Source organism: Pristiophorus japonicus, unplaced genomic scaffold (genome assembly GCF_044704955.1).
Source record: "Pristiophorus japonicus isolate sPriJap1 unplaced genomic scaffold, sPriJap1.hap1 HAP1_SCAFFOLD_216, whole genome shotgun sequence".
In the NCBI taxonomy this organism is placed as follows: domain Eukaryota; kingdom Metazoa; phylum Chordata; class Chondrichthyes; family Pristiophoridae; genus Pristiophorus; species Pristiophorus japonicus.
In genome coordinates this window covers 760,234-775,597 of record NW_027251865.1, presented here as the reverse complement: position 1 = coordinate 775,597, position 15,364 = coordinate 760,234, and the positions used below count along the sequence as shown (strand labels likewise).

The following is a 15,364-nucleotide window of genomic DNA, read 5'->3' as shown; positions in this document are numbered from 1 at the left end:
AATTGTGATAACGTTGCGTGAAAGCTCAGTCTGCGGGGATTGTGTTTCCAACTCACACTGGGTGACAGATTTACTGCATAAACATTGAACACATCACATCGCTTAAACATTGTTCACTGTTCATCTACAACACTGCGCAGAGTGTAAATAGAACGTAACAGAAAAAGAGCGCTAAATCAAAAAACAATTCACGTTGAAAATTATTATCACGCAACCGCTGAACAGCCCACTGTCCCGATATAAAATCAGCCATTACCCTTAGAATGAAGGGAACGCGAAATAACCAGAAATTGCTGAAACACGGGATTGAACCAGGAACCATCTGGATCTTCAGTCAAACGCCTTCCCAACTCAACTATTTCGGCGTGACAGTGAACGATGCAAAGTTTTCTCACACCTTTTTGAAAGAAAACCTGACCCCGGAAGGATTTGCCCCACCCACTCAGTCCTCATTTCGGGGCAATGGGTCCCAAACACATCTCAGAGCTCAGGTTGTGTTAATGTAAAGTATAATGATACCGAAAACCTTAATGCTCATGTTCCGTTATCACTGCCCACGATGCAGGCAGTGGTCTTGTACACGTTGCTAAGTTCAAAATGTGTATTTTTTCGCACTGGCAATGAATTAACTGATATCTGTGCTGTGATCAACTAGGTTTCTTAGGGTGATGTCGTGCAAGAACGTAATGGAAGCCTAATTATATTGGTGATTGTTCTCACACTGCAGTTAAATGTTGGCAAACTTACAGTGTAAATCAGCAATTCTTGTTCCACATGTTGATTTAATGTTCTGCTGAAGTCTTCATAAAGAAACAAAGCTTGCACAACAGGCTCGATCTCACCGTATCACACAGTGAAACATACTGGAGAGTTTATAACTGTTTGAGAACATAAAATGTCAGTAAAATACCCCGTTCTTTTCTCGACACTGATGGGCTGTGAAAGGGAGACCGGCCGAAGTCCCACTTAGCCGCACTGACCCCGAGGCAAGGTGAAATTCTAACAGTTTCAGTCCATAGCAGTGCTATGCTGAAGAGAGATAAGTGTCGCGAATAAAGGAGAGATTTAACAATACTTATGTTGAATGTCGGTTAGATCAATCACTCCATGAATTCACTGCTGGGAAATTCAGAGCTTGTAAATTGCGTGTGAACGCTAAACATAGACACACAGTGAGCCAATGTGCAATATAGGAGGGGCCCAGGCCAAATGAATGCTCGGGATAAGTTATCAATGGCCATGGCCCAGGCATTCACTGATTCCAGTCTTGCACACGTTGCTAAGTTTAAAATGCTGTATATTTCCACACTGGCAATGCATTGACAGATGGTAAGCTAGAGTGACGTGCCGCAAAAATGTACACGGAAGGATAAAGTTAGCCATGATTGGCAACATTTACGGTGTCAATCAGCACTTGTTGAGCGAGATCTCCTCATTTACTGCTGACTTTAAAAATGAAGGCACAGAAGTGTATGCTGTATCACTGCAACGAATGATGCGCTGCTGATGGTTGGGGCAGCAAGAGTGCAATGAGCTGTAAATTTGTTCAGGAACAGCCTTGCAGTTCAAACGGCCGAATATACATTGTACCCTGACCGGGAATCGAACCCGGGCCGCAGCGGTGAAAAGCAAGGAAGTTGCTGCACATTTGCTTGGCAACAAGCAGGCCAACACAGTCTGTCCTGCTTGCTCCTTCCAAATTTTCACCACATTCGCGCCAGGAAAAACTGTTCGTAGCAAATGGCATTTTTTGTGGAGAGCACCAAAGATATGTCCGCGCATCCACAGCATCACGTGCGGGTAGGCATGCACTGAAATCTATTTCATTCTGTCCTTTTCTCGGGATTTTTCAAACTCGGTGCCGGGTGAACATTTCATTTGGTGTTTTTGTCCTGAACTGCAGTCTTTTGCCCATCTCCAGGCGACAGAACCGTTCTGTCTGTCTGTTTCTACTTTGGAGCATTTACAGGAACAGGCCTCCGGTTCATCGTTTATCAGCAAACCAAGAAACACAAATAAACAGAAAGATGTGCCTTTCAACCCCGTCGGCAAATGACTGTTATTCCAAATAACATCCCAACCCTTGGGATTCTGTGTGGATTTGTTTCATTATAAAGATTTGATTTTCAACGTGACGAAAAACCGAATAAAAATTATGAAAAACACTGGAATGGCCCGTACGGGGATCGAACCCGCGACCTTGGCGTTATTAGCACCACGCTCTAACCAACTGAGCTAACCGGCCACAAATTGTGATAACGTTGCGTGAAAGCTCAGTCTGCGGGGATTGTGTTTCCAACTCACACTGGGTGACAGATTTACTGCATAAACATTGAACACATCACATCGCTTAAACATTGTTCACTGTTCATCTACAACACTGCGCAGAGTGTAAATAGAACGTAACAGAAAAAGAGCGCTAAATCAAAAAACAATTCACGTTGAAAATTATTATCACGCAACCGCTGAACAGCCCACTGTCCCGATATAAAATCAGCCATTACCCTTAGAATGAAGGGAACGCGAAATAACCAGAAATTGCTGAAACACGGGATTGAACCAGGAACCATCTGGATCTTCAGTCAAACGCCTTCCCAACTCAACTATTTCGGCGTGACAGTGAACGAAGCAAAGTTTTCTCACACCTTTTTGAAAGAAAACCTGACCCCGGAAGGATTTGCCCCACCCACTCAGTCCTCATTTCGGGGCAATGGGTCCCAAACACATCTCAGAGCTCAGGTTGTGTTAATGTAAAGTATAATGATACCGAAAACCTTAATGCTCATGTTCCGTTATCACTGCCCACGATGCAGGCAGTGGTCTTGTACACGTTGCTAAGTTCAAAATGTGTATTTTTTCGCACTGGCAATAAATTAACTGATATCTGTGCTGTGATCAACTAGGTTTCTTAGGGTGATGTCGTGCAAGAACGTAATGGAAGCCTAATTATATTGGTGATTGTTCTCACACTGCAGTTAAATTTTGGCAAACTTACAGTGTAAATCAGCAATTCTTGTTCCACATGTTGATTTAATGTTCTGCTGAAGTCTTCATAAAGAAACAAAGCTTGCACAACAGGCTCGATCTCACCGTTTCACACAGTGAAACATACTGGAGAGTTTATAACTGTTTGAGAACATAAAATGTCAGTAAAATACCCCGTTCTTTTCTCGACACTGATGGGCTGTGAAAGGGAGACCGGCCGAAGTCCCACTTAGCCGCACTGACCCCGAGGCAAGGTGAAATTCTAACAGTTTCAGTCCATAGCAGTGCTATGCTGAAGAGAGATAAGTGTCGCGAATAAAGGAGAGATTTAACAATACTTATGTTGAATGTCGGTTAGATCAATCACTCCATGAATTCACTGCTGGGAAATTCAGAGCTTGTAAATTGCGTGTGAACGCTAAACATAGACACACAGTGAGCCAATGTGCAATATAGGAGGGGCCCAGGCCAAATGAATGCTCGGGATAAGTTATCAGTGGCCATGGCCCAGGCATTCACTGATTCCAGTCTTGCACACGTTGCTAAGTTTAAAATGCTGTATATTTCCACACTGGCAATGCATTGACAGATGGTAAGCTAGAGTGACGTGCCGCAAAAATGTACACGGAAGGATAAAGTTAGCCATGATTGGCAACACTTACGGTGTCAATCAGCACTTGTTGAGCGAGATCTCCTCATTTACTGCTGACTTTAAAAATGAAGGCACAGAAGTGTATGCTGTATCACTGCAACGAATGATGCGCTGCTGATGGTTGGGGCAGCAAGAGTGCAATGAGCTGTAAATTTGTTCAGGAACAGCCTTGCAGTTCAAACGGCCGAAAATACATTGTACCCTGACCGGGAATCGAACCCGGGCCGCAGCGGTGAAAGCCAAGGAAGTTGCTGCACATTTGCTTGGCAACAAGCAGGCCAACACAGTCTGTCCTGCTTGCTCCTTCCAAATTCTCACCAAATTCGCGCCAGGAAAAACTGTTCGTAGCAAATGGCATTTTTTGTGGAGAGCACCAAAGATATGTCCGCGCATCCACAGCATCACGTGCGGGTAGGCATGCACTGAAATCTATTTCATTCTGTCCTTTTCTCGGGATTTTTCAAACTCGGTGCCGGGTGAACATTTCATTTGGTGTTTTTGTCCTGAACTGCAGTCTTTTGCCCATCTCCAGGCGACAGAAGCGTTCTGTCTGTCTGTTTCTACTTTGGAGCATTTACAGGAACAGGCCTCCGGTTCATCGTTTATCAGCAAACCAAGAAACACAAATAAACAGAAAGATGTGCCTTTCAACCCCGTCGGCAAATGACTGTTATTCCAAATAATTCCCAACCCTTGGGTTTCTGTGTGGATTTGTTTCATTATAAAGATTTTATTTTCAACGTGACGAAAAACCGAATAAAAATTATGAAAAACACTGGAATGGCCCGTACGGGGATCGAACCCGTGACCTTGGCGTTATTAGCACCACGCTCTAACCAACTGAGCTAACCGGCCACAAATTGTGTTAACGTTGCGTGAAAGCTGAGTCTGCGGGGATTGTGTTTCCAACTCACACTGGGTGACACATTTACTGCATAAACATTGAACACATCACATCGCTGAAACATTGTTCACTGTTCATCTACAACACTGCGCAGAGTGTAAATAGAACGTAACAGAAAAAGAGCGCTAAATCTAAAAGCAATTCACGTTAAAAATTATTATCACGCAACCGCTGAACAGCCCACTGTCCCGATATAAAATCAGCCATTACCCTTAGAATGAAGGGAACGCGAAATAACCAGAAATTGCTGAAACACGGGATTGAACCAGGAACCATCTGGATCTTCAGTCAAACGCCTTCCCAACTCAACTATTTCGGCGTGACAGTGAACGAAGCAAAGTTTTCTCACACCTTTTTGAAAGAAAACCTAACCCCGGAATGAATTGCCCCACCCACTCAGTCCTCATTTCGGGGCAATGGGTCCCAAACACATCTCAGAGCTCAGGTTGTGTTAATGTAAAGTATAATGATACCGAAAATCTTAATGCTCATGTTCCGTTATCACTGCCCACGATGCAGGCAGTGGTCTTGTACACGTTGCTAAGTTCAAAATGTGTATTTTTTCGCACTGGCAATGAATTAACTGATATCTGTGCTGTGATCAACTAGGTTTCTTAGGGTGATGTCGTGCAAGAACGTAATGGAAGCCTAATTATATTGGTGATTGTTCTCACACTGCAGTTAAATGTTGGCAAACTTACAGTGTAAATCAGCAATTCTAGTTCCACATGTTGATTTAATGTTCTGCTGAAGTGTTCATAAAGAAACAAAGCTTGCACAACAGGCTCGATCTCACCGTATCACACAGTGAAATATACTGGAGAGTTTATAACTGTTTGAGAACATAAAATGTCAGTAAAATACCCCGTTCTTTTCTCGACACTGATGGGATCTGAAAGGGAGACCGGCCGAAGTCCCACTTAGCCGCACTGACCCCGAGGCAAGGTGAAATTCTAACAGGTTCAGTCCATAGCAGTGCTATGCTGAAGAGAGATAAGTGTCGCGAATAAAGGAGAGATTTAACAATACTGATGTTGAATGTCGGTTAGATCAATCACTCCATGAATTCACTGCTGGGAAATTCAGAGCTTGTAAATTGCCTGTGAACGCTAAACACAGACACACAGTGAGCCAATGTGCAATATAGGAGGGGCCCAGGCCAAATGAATGCTCGGGATAAGTTATCAGTGGCCATGGCCCAGGCATTCACTGATTCCAGTCTTACACACGTTGCTAAGTTTAAAATGCTGAATACTTCCACACTGGCAATGCATTGACAGATGGTAAGCTAGAGTGATGTGCCGCAAAAATGTACACGGAAGGATAAAGTTAGCCATGATTGGCAACATTTACGGTGTCAATCAGCATTTGTTGAGTGAGATCTCCTCATTTACTGCTGACTTTCAAACGGAAGGCACAGAAGTGGATGCTGTATCACTGCAACGAATGATGCGCTGCTGATGGTTGGGGCAGCAAGAGTGCAATGAGCTGTAAATTTGTTCAGGAACAGCCTTGCAGTACAAACGGCCGAAAATACATTGTACCCTGACCGGGAATCGAACCCGGGCCGCAGCGGTGAAAGCCAAGGAAGTTGCTGCACATTTGCTTGGCAACAAGCAGGCCAACACAGTCTATCCTGCTTGCTCCTTCCAAATTCTCACCAAATTCGCGCCAGGAAAAACTGTTCGTAGCAAATGGCATTTTTTGTGGAGAGCACCAAAGATATGTCCGCGCATCCACAGCATCACGTGCGGGTAGGCATGCACTGAAATCTATTTCATTCTGTCCTTTTCTCGGGATTTTTCAAACTCGGTGCCGGGTGAACATTTCATTTGGTGTTTTTGTCCTGAACTGCAGTCTTTTGCCCATCTCCAGGCGACAGAAGCGTTCTGTCTGTCTGTTTCTACTTTGGAGCATTTACAGGAACAGGCCTCCGGTTCATCGTTTATCAGCAAACCAAGAAACACAAATAAACAGAAAGATGTGCCTTTCAACCCCGTCGGCAAATGACTGTTATTCCAAATAACATCCCAACCCTTGGGATTCTGTGTGGATTTGTTTCATTATAAAGATTTGATTTTCAACGTGACGAAAAACCGAATAAAAATTATGAAAAACACTGGAATGGCCCGTACGGGGATCGAACCCGTGACCTTGGCATTATTAGCACCACGCTCTAACCAACTGAGCTAACCGGCCACAAATTGTGATAACGTTGCGTGAAAGCTCAGTCTGCGGGGATTGTGTTTCCAACTCACACTGGGTGACAGATTTACTGCATAAACATTGAACACATCACATCGCTTAAACATTGTTCACTGTTCATCTACAACACTGCGCAGAGTGTAAATAGAACGTAACAGAAAAAGAGCGCTAAATCAAAAAACAATTCACGTTGAAAATTATTATCACGCAACCGCTGAACAGCCCACTGTCCCGATATAAAATCAGCCATTACCCTTAGAATGAAGGGAACGCGAAATAACCAGAAATTGCTGAAACACGGGATTGAACCAGGAACCATCTGGATCTTCAGTCAAACGCCTTCCCAACTCAACTATTTCGGCGTGACAGTGAACGATGCAAAGTTTTCTCACACCTTTTTGAAAGAAAACCTGACCCCGGAAGGATTTGCCCCACCCACTCAGTCCTCATTTCGGGGCAATGGGTCCCAAACACATCTCAGAGCTCAGGTTGTGTTAATGTAAAGTATAATGATACCGAAAACCTTAATGCTCATGTTCCGTTATCACTGCCCACGATGCAGGCAGTGGTCTTGTACACGTTGCTAAGTTCAAAATGTGTATTTTTTCGCACTGGCAATGAATTAACTGATATCTGTGCTGTGATCAACTAGGTTTCTTAGGGTGATGTCGTGCAAGAACGTAATGGAAGCCTAATTATATTGGTGATTGTTCTCACACTGCAGTTAAATGTTGGCAAACTTACAGTGTAAATCAGCAATTCTTGTTCCACATGTTGATTTAATGTTCTGCTGAAGTCTTCATAAAGAAACAAAGCTTGCACAACAGGCTCGATCTCACCGTATCACACAGTGAAACATACTGGAGAGTTTATAACTGTTTGAGAACATAAAATGTCAGTAAAATACCCCGTTCTTTTCTCGACACTGATGGGCTGTGAAAGGGAGACCGGCCGAAGTCCCACTTAGCCGCACTGACCCCGAGGCAAGGTGAAATTCTAACAGTTTCAGTCCATAGCAGTGCTATGCTGAAGAGAGATAAGTGTCGCGAATAAAGGAGAGATTTAACAATACTTATGTTGAATGTCGGTTAGATCAATCACTCCATGAATTCACTGCTGGGAAATTCAGAGCTTGTAAATTGCGTGTGAACGCTAAACATAGACACACAGTGAGCCAATGTGCAATATAGGAGGGGCCCAGGCCAAATGAATGCTCGGGATAAGTTATCAATGGCCATGGCCCAGGCATTCACTGATTCCAGTCTTGCACACGTTGCTAAGTTTAAAATGCTGTATATTTCCACACTGGCAATGCATTGACAGATGGTAAGCTAGAGTGACGTGCCGCAAAAATGTACACGGAAGGATAAAGTTAGCCATGATTGGCAACATTTACGGTGTCAATCAGCACTTGTTGAGCGAGATCTCCTCATTTACTGCTGACTTTAAAAATGAAGGCACAGAAGTGTATGCTGTATCACTGCAACGAATGATGCGCTGCTGATGGTTGGGGCAGCAAGAGTGCAATGAGCTGTAAATTTGTTCAGGAACAGCCTTGCAGTTCAAACGGCCGAATATACATTGTACCCTGACCGGGAATCGAACCCGGGCCGCAGCGGTGAAAAGCAAGGAAGTTGCTGCACATTTGCTTGGCAACAAGCAGGCCAACACAGTCTGTCCTGCTTGCTCCTTCCAAATTTTCACCACATTCGCGCCAGGAAAAACTGTTCGTAGCAAATGGCATTTTTTGTGGAGAGCACCAAAGATATGTCCGCGCATCCACAGCATCACGTGCGGGTAGGCATGCACTGAAATCTATTTCATTCTGTCCTTTTCTCGGGATTTTTCAAACTCGGTGCCGGGTGAACATTTCATTTGGTGTTTTTGTCCTGAACTGCAGTCTTTTGCCCATCTCCAGGCGACAGAACCGTTCTGTCTGTCTGTTTCTACTTTGGAGCATTTACAGGAACAGGCCTCCGGTTCATCGTTTATCAGCAAACCAAGAAACACAAATAAACAGAAAGATGTGCCTTTCAACCCCGTCGGCAAATGACTGTTATTCCAAATAACATCCCAACCCTTGGGATTCTGTGTGGATTTGTTTCATTATAAAGATTTGATTTTCAACGTGACGAAAAACCGAATAAAAATTATGAAAAACACTGGAATGGCCCGTACGGGGATCGAACCCGCGACCTTGGCATTATTAGCACCACGCTCTAACCAACTGAGCTAACCGGCCACAAATTGTTATAACGTTGCGTGAAAGCTCAGTCTGCGGGGATTGTGTTTCCAACTCACACTGGGTGACAGATTTACTGCATAAACATTGAACACATCACATCGCTTAAACATTGTTCACTGTTCATCTACAACACTGCGCAGAGTGTAAATAGAACGTAACAGAAAAAGAGCGCTAAATCAAAAAACAATTCACGTTGAAAATTATTATCACGCAACCGCTGAACAGCCCACTGTCCCGATATAAAATCAGCCATTACCCTTAGAATGAAGGGAACGCGAAATAACCAGAAATTGCTGAAACACGGGATTGAACCAGGAACCATCTGGATCTTCAGTCAAACGCCTTCCCAACTCAACTATTTCGGCGTGACAGTGAACGAAGCAAAGTTTTCTCACACCTTTTTGAAAGAAAACCTGACCCCGGAAGGATTTGCCCCACCCACTCAGTCCTCATTTCGGGGCAATGGGTCCCAAACACATCTCAGAGCTCAGGTTGTGTTAATGTAAAGTATAATGATACCGAAAACCTTAATGCTCATGTTCCGTTATCACTGCCCACGATGCAGGCAGTGGTCTTGTACACGTTGCTAAGTTCAAAATGTGTATTTTTTCGCACTGGCAATAAATTAACTGATATCTGTGCTGTGATCAACTAGGTTTCTTAGGGTGATGTCGTGCAAGAACGTAATGGAAGCCTAATTATATTGGTGATTGTTCTCACACTGCAGTTAAATTTTGGCAAACTTACAGTGTAAATCAGCAATTCTTGTTCCACATGTTGATTTAATGTTCTGCTGAAGTCTTCATAAAGAAACAAAGCTTGCACAACAGGCTCGATCTCACCGTTTCACACAGTGAAACATACTGGAGAGTTTATAACTGTTTGAGAACATAAAATGTCAGTAAAATACCCCGTTCTTTTCTCGACACTGATGGGCTGTGAAAGGGAGACCGGCCGAAGTCCCACTTAGCCGCACTGACCCCGAGGCAAGGTGAAATTCTAACAGTTTCAGTCCATAGCAGTGCTATGCTGAAGAGAGATAAGTGTCGCGAATAAAGGAGAGATTTAACAATACTTATGTTGAATGTCGGTTAGATCAATCACTCCATGAATTCACTGCTGGGAAATTCAGAGCTTGTAAATTGCGTGTGAACGCTAAACATAGACACACAGTGAGCCAATGTGCAATATAGGAGGGGCCCAGGCCAAATGAATGCTCGGGATAAGTTATCAGTGGCCATGGCCCAGGCATTCACTGATTCCAGTCTTGCACACGTTGCTAAGTTTAAAATGCTGTATATTTCCACACTGGCAATGCATTGACAGATGGTAAGCTAGAGTGACGTGCCGCAAAAATGTACACGGAAGGATAAAGTTAGCCATGATTGGCAACACTTACGGTGTCAATCAGCACTTGTTGAGCGAGATCTCCTCATTTACTGCTGACTTTAAAAATGAAGGCACAGAAGTGTATGCTGTATCACTGCAACGAATGATGCGCTGCTGATGGTTGGGGCAGCAAGAGTGCAATGAGCTGTAAATTTGTTCAGGAACAGCCTTGCAGTTCAAACGGCCGAAAATACATTGTACCCTGACCGGGAATCGAACCCGGGCCGCAGCGGTGAAAGCCAAGGAAGTTGCTGCACATTTGCTTGGCAACAAGCAGGCCAACACAGTCTGTCCTGCTTGCTCCTTCCAAATTCTCACCAAATTCGCGCCAGGAAAAACTGTTCGTAGCAAATGGCATTTTTTGTGGAGAGCACCAAAGATATGTCCGCGCATCCACAGCATCACGTGCGGGTAGGCATGCACTGAAATCTATTTCATTCTGTCCTTTTCTCGGGATTTTTCAAACTCGGTGCCGGGTGAACATTTCATTTGGTGTTTTTGTCCTGAACTGCAGTCTTTTGCCCATCTCCAGGCGACAGAAGCGTTCTGTCTGTCTGTTTCTACTTTGGAGCATTTACAGGAACAGGCCTCCGGTTCATCGTTTATCAGCAAACCAAGAAACACAAATAAACAGAAAGATGTGCCTTTCAACCCCGTCGGCAAATGACTGTTATTCCAAATAACATCCCAACCCTTGGGATTCTGTGTGGATTTGTTTCATTATAAAGATTTGATTTTCAACGTGACGAAAAACCGAATAAAAATTATGAAAAACACTGGAATGGCCCGTACGGGGATCGAACCCGTGACCTTGGCATTATTAGCACCACGCTCTAACCAACTGAGCTAACCGGCCACAAATTGTGATAACGTTGCGTGAAAGCTCAGTCTGCGGGGATTGTGTTTCCAACTCACACTGGGTGACAGATTTACTGCATAAACATTGAACACATCACATCGCTTAAACATTGTTCACTGTTCATCTACAACACTGCGCAGAGTGTAAATAGAACGTAACAGAAAAAGAGCGCTAAATCAAAAAACAATTCACGTTGAAAATTATTATCACGCAACCGCTGAACAGCCCACTGTCCCGATATAAAATCAGCCATTACCCTTAGAATGAAGGGAACGCGAAATAACCAGAAATTGCTGAAACACGGGATTGAACCAGGAACCATCTGGATCTTCAGTCAAACGCCTTCCCAACTCAACTATTTCGGCGTGACAGTGAACGATGCAAAGTTTTCTCACACCTTTTTGAAAGAAAACCTGACCCCGGAAGGATTTGCCCCACCCACTCAGTCCTCATTTCGGGGCAATGGGTCCCAAACACATCTCAGAGCTCAGGTTGTGTTAATGTAAAGTATAATGATACCGAAAACCTTAATGCTCATGTTCCGTTATCACTGCCCACGATGCAGGCAGTGGTCTTGTACACGTTGCTAAGTTCAAAATGTGTATTTTTTCGCACTGGCAATGAATTAACTGATATCTGTGCTGTGATCAACTAGGTTTCTTAGGGTGATGTCGTGCAAGAACGTAATGGAAGCCTAATTATATTGGTGATTGTTCTCACACTGCAGTTAAATGTTGGCAAACTTACAGTGTAAATCAGCAATTCTTGTTCCACATGTTGATTTAATGTTCTGCTGAAGTCTTCATAAAGAAACAAAGCTTGCACAACAGGCTCGATCTCACCGTATCACACAGTGAAACATACTGGAGAGTTTATAACTGTTTGAGAACATAAAATGTCAGTAAAATACCCCGTTCTTTTCTCGACACTGATGGGCTGTGAAAGGGAGACCGGCCGAAGTCCCACTTAGCCGCACTGACCCCGAGGCAAGGTGAAATTCTAACAGTTTCAGTCCATAGCAGTGCTATGCTGAAGAGAGATAAGTGTCGCGAATAAAGGAGAGATTTAACAATACTTATGTTGAATGTCGGTTAGATCAATCACTCCATGAATTCACTGCTGGGAAATTCAGAGCTTGTAAATTGCGTGTGAACGCTAAACATAGACACACAGTGAGCCAATGTGCAATATAGGAGGGGCCCAGGCCAAATGAATGCTCGGGATAAGTTATCAATGGCCATGGCCCAGGCATTCACTGATTCCAGTCTTGCACACGTTGCTAAGTTTAAAATGCTGTATATTTCCACACTGGCAATGCATTGACAGATGGTAAGCTAGAGTGACGTGCCGCAAAAATGTACACGGAAGGATAAAGTTAGCCATGATTGGCAACATTTACGGTGTCAATCAGCACTTGTTGAGCGAGATCTCCTCATTTACTGCTGACTTTAAAAATGAAGGCACAGAAGTGTATGCTGTATCACTGCAACGAATGATGCGCTGCTGATGGTTGGGGCAGCAAGAGTGCAATGAGCTGTAAATTTGTTCAGGAACAGCCTTGCAGTTCAAACGGCCGAAAATACATTGTACCCTGACCGGGAATCGAACCCGGGCCGCAGCGGTGAAAGGCAAGGAAGTTGCTGCACATTTGCTTGGCAACAAGCAGGCCAACACAGTCTGTCCTGCTTGCTCCTTCCAAATTTTCACCACATTCGCGCCAGGAAAAACTGTTCGTAGCAAATGGCATTTTTTGTGGAGAGCACCAAAGATATGTCCGCGCATCCACAGCATCACGTGCGGGTAGGCATGCACTGAAATCTATTTCATTCTGTCCTTTTCTCGGGATTTTTCAAACTCGGTGCCGGGTGAACATTTCATTTGGTGTTTTTGTCCTGAACTGCAGTCTTTTGCCCATCTCCAGGCGACAGAACCGTTCTGTCTGTCTGTTTCTACTTTGGAGCATTTACAGGAACAGGCCTCCGGTTCATCGTTTATCAGCAAACCAAGAAACACAAATAAACAGAAAGATGTGCCTTTCAACCCCGTCGGCAAATGACTGTTATTCCAAATAACATCCCAACCCTTGGGATTCTGTGTGGATTTGTTTCATTATAAAGATTTGATTTTCAACGTGACGAAAAACCGAATAAAAATTATGAAAAACACTGGAATGGCCCGTACGGGGATCGAACCCGCGACCTTGGCGTTATTAGCACCACGCTCTAACCAACTGAGCTAACCGGCCACAAATTGTGATAACGTTGCGTGAAAGCTCAGTCTGCGGGGATTGTGTTTCCAACTCACACTGGGTGACAGATTTACTGCATAAACATTGAACACATCACATCGCTTAAACATTGTTCACTGTTCATCTACAACACTGCGCAGAGTGTAAATAGAACGTAACAGAAAAAGAGCGCTAAATCAAAAAACAATTCACGTTGAAAATTATTATCACGCAACCGCTGAACAGCCCACTGTCCCGATATAAAATCAGCCATTACCCTTAGAATGAAGGGAACGCGAAATAACCAGAAATTGCTGAAACACGGGATTGAACCAGGAACCATCTGGATCTTCAGTCAAACGCCTTCCCAACTCAACTATTTCGGCGTGACAGTGAACGAAGCAAAGTTTTCTCACACCTTTTTGAAAGAAAACCTGACCCCGGAAGGATTTGCCCCACCCACTCAGTCCTCATTTCGGGGCAATGGGTCCCAAACACATCTCAGAGCTCAGGTTGTGTTAATGTAAAGTATAATGATACCGAAAACCTTAATGCTCATGTTCCGTTATCACTGCCCACGATGCAGGCAGTGGTCTTGTACACGTTGCTAAGTTCAAAATGTGTATTTTTTCGCACTGGCAATGAATTAACTGATATCTGTGCTGTGATCAACTAGGTTTCTTAGGGTGATGTCGTGCAAGAACGTAATGGAAGCCTAATTATATTGGTGATTGTTCTCACACTGCAGTTAAATTTTGGCAAACTTACAGTGTAAATCAGCAATTCTTGTTCCACATGTTGATTTAATGTTCTGCTGAAGTCTTCATAAAGAAACAAAGCTTGCACAACAGGCTCGATCTCACCGTTTCACACAGTGAAACATACTGGAGAGTTTATAACTGTTTGAGAACATAAAATGTCAGTAAAATACCCCGTTCTTTTCTCGACACTGATGGGCTGTGAAAGGGAGACCGGCCGAAGTCCCACTTAGCCGCACTGACCCCGAGGCAAGGTGAAATTCTAACAGTTTCAGTCCATAGCAGTGCTATGCTGAAGAGAGATAAGTGTCGCGAATAAAGGAGAGATTTAACAATACTTATGTTGAATGTCGGTTAGATCAATCACTCCATGAATTCACTGCTGGGAAATTCAGAGCTTGTAAATTGCGTGTGAACGCTAAACATAGACACACAGTGAGCCAATGTGCAATATAGGAGGGGCCCAGGCCAAATGAATGCTCGGGATAAGTTATCAGTGGCCATGGCCCAGGCATTCACTGATTCCAGTCTTGCACACGTTGCTAAGTTTAAAATGCTGTATATTTCCACACTGGCAATGCATTGACAGATGGTAAGCTAGAGTGACGTGCCGCAAAAATGTACACGGAAGGATAAAGTTAGCCATGATTGGCAACACTTACGGTGTCAATCAGCACTTGTTGAGCGAGATCTCCTCATTTACTGCTGACTTTAAAAATGAAGGCACAGAAGTGTATGCTGTATCACTGCAACGAATGATGCGCTGCTGATGGTTGGGGCAGCAAGAGTGCAATGAGCTGTAAATTTGTTCAGGAACAGCCTTGCAGTTCAAACGGCCGAAAATACATTGTACCCTGACCGGGAATCGAACCCAGGCCGCAGCGGTGAAAGCGCCGATTCCTAACCACTAGACCACCAGGGAAGCTGCTGCACATTTGCTTGCAAACAAGCAGACCAACACAGTCTGTCCTGCTTACTCCTTCCAAATTCTCACCACATTCGCGCCAGGAAAAACTTTTCGTAGCAAATGGCATTTTTTGTGGAGAGCACCAAAGATATGTCCGCGCATCCACAGCATCACGTGCGGGTAGGCATGCACTGAAATCTATTTCATTCTGTCCTTTTCTCGGGACTTTTCAC

At 44.0% G+C, this 15,364-nt stretch overlaps 6 non-coding genes across 6 annotated transcripts; all 6 read right to left on the bottom strand.

Moving 5' to 3' along the window:
- Positions 1-2,171: 2,171 nt before the first annotated feature.
- trnai-aau (transfer RNA isoleucine (anticodon AAU)) lies at positions 2,172-2,245 on the bottom strand. The gene has a single exon. It is a non-coding gene; the product is annotated as a tRNA-Ile (tRNA).
- A 2,173-nt stretch (positions 2,246-4,418) lies between these two features.
- Positions 4,419-4,492, bottom strand: trnai-aau (transfer RNA isoleucine (anticodon AAU)). The gene has a single exon. It is a non-coding gene; the product is annotated as a tRNA-Ile (tRNA).
- A 2,174-nt stretch (positions 4,493-6,666) lies between these two features.
- Positions 6,667-6,740, bottom strand: trnai-aau (transfer RNA isoleucine (anticodon AAU)). The gene has a single exon. It is a non-coding gene; the product is annotated as a tRNA-Ile (tRNA).
- A 2,174-nt stretch (positions 6,741-8,914) lies between these two features.
- trnai-aau (transfer RNA isoleucine (anticodon AAU)) lies at positions 8,915-8,988 on the bottom strand. The gene has a single exon. It is a non-coding gene; the product is annotated as a tRNA-Ile (tRNA).
- Positions 8,989-11,162: 2,174 nt separating this feature from the next.
- Positions 11,163-11,236, bottom strand: trnai-aau (transfer RNA isoleucine (anticodon AAU)). Its single transcript has one exon. It is a non-coding gene; the product is annotated as a tRNA-Ile (tRNA).
- Positions 11,237-13,410: 2,174 nt separating this feature from the next.
- Positions 13,411-13,484, bottom strand: trnai-aau (transfer RNA isoleucine (anticodon AAU)). Its single transcript has one exon. It is a non-coding gene; the product is annotated as a tRNA-Ile (tRNA).
- Between the last annotated feature and the right edge of the window lie 1,880 nt (positions 13,485-15,364).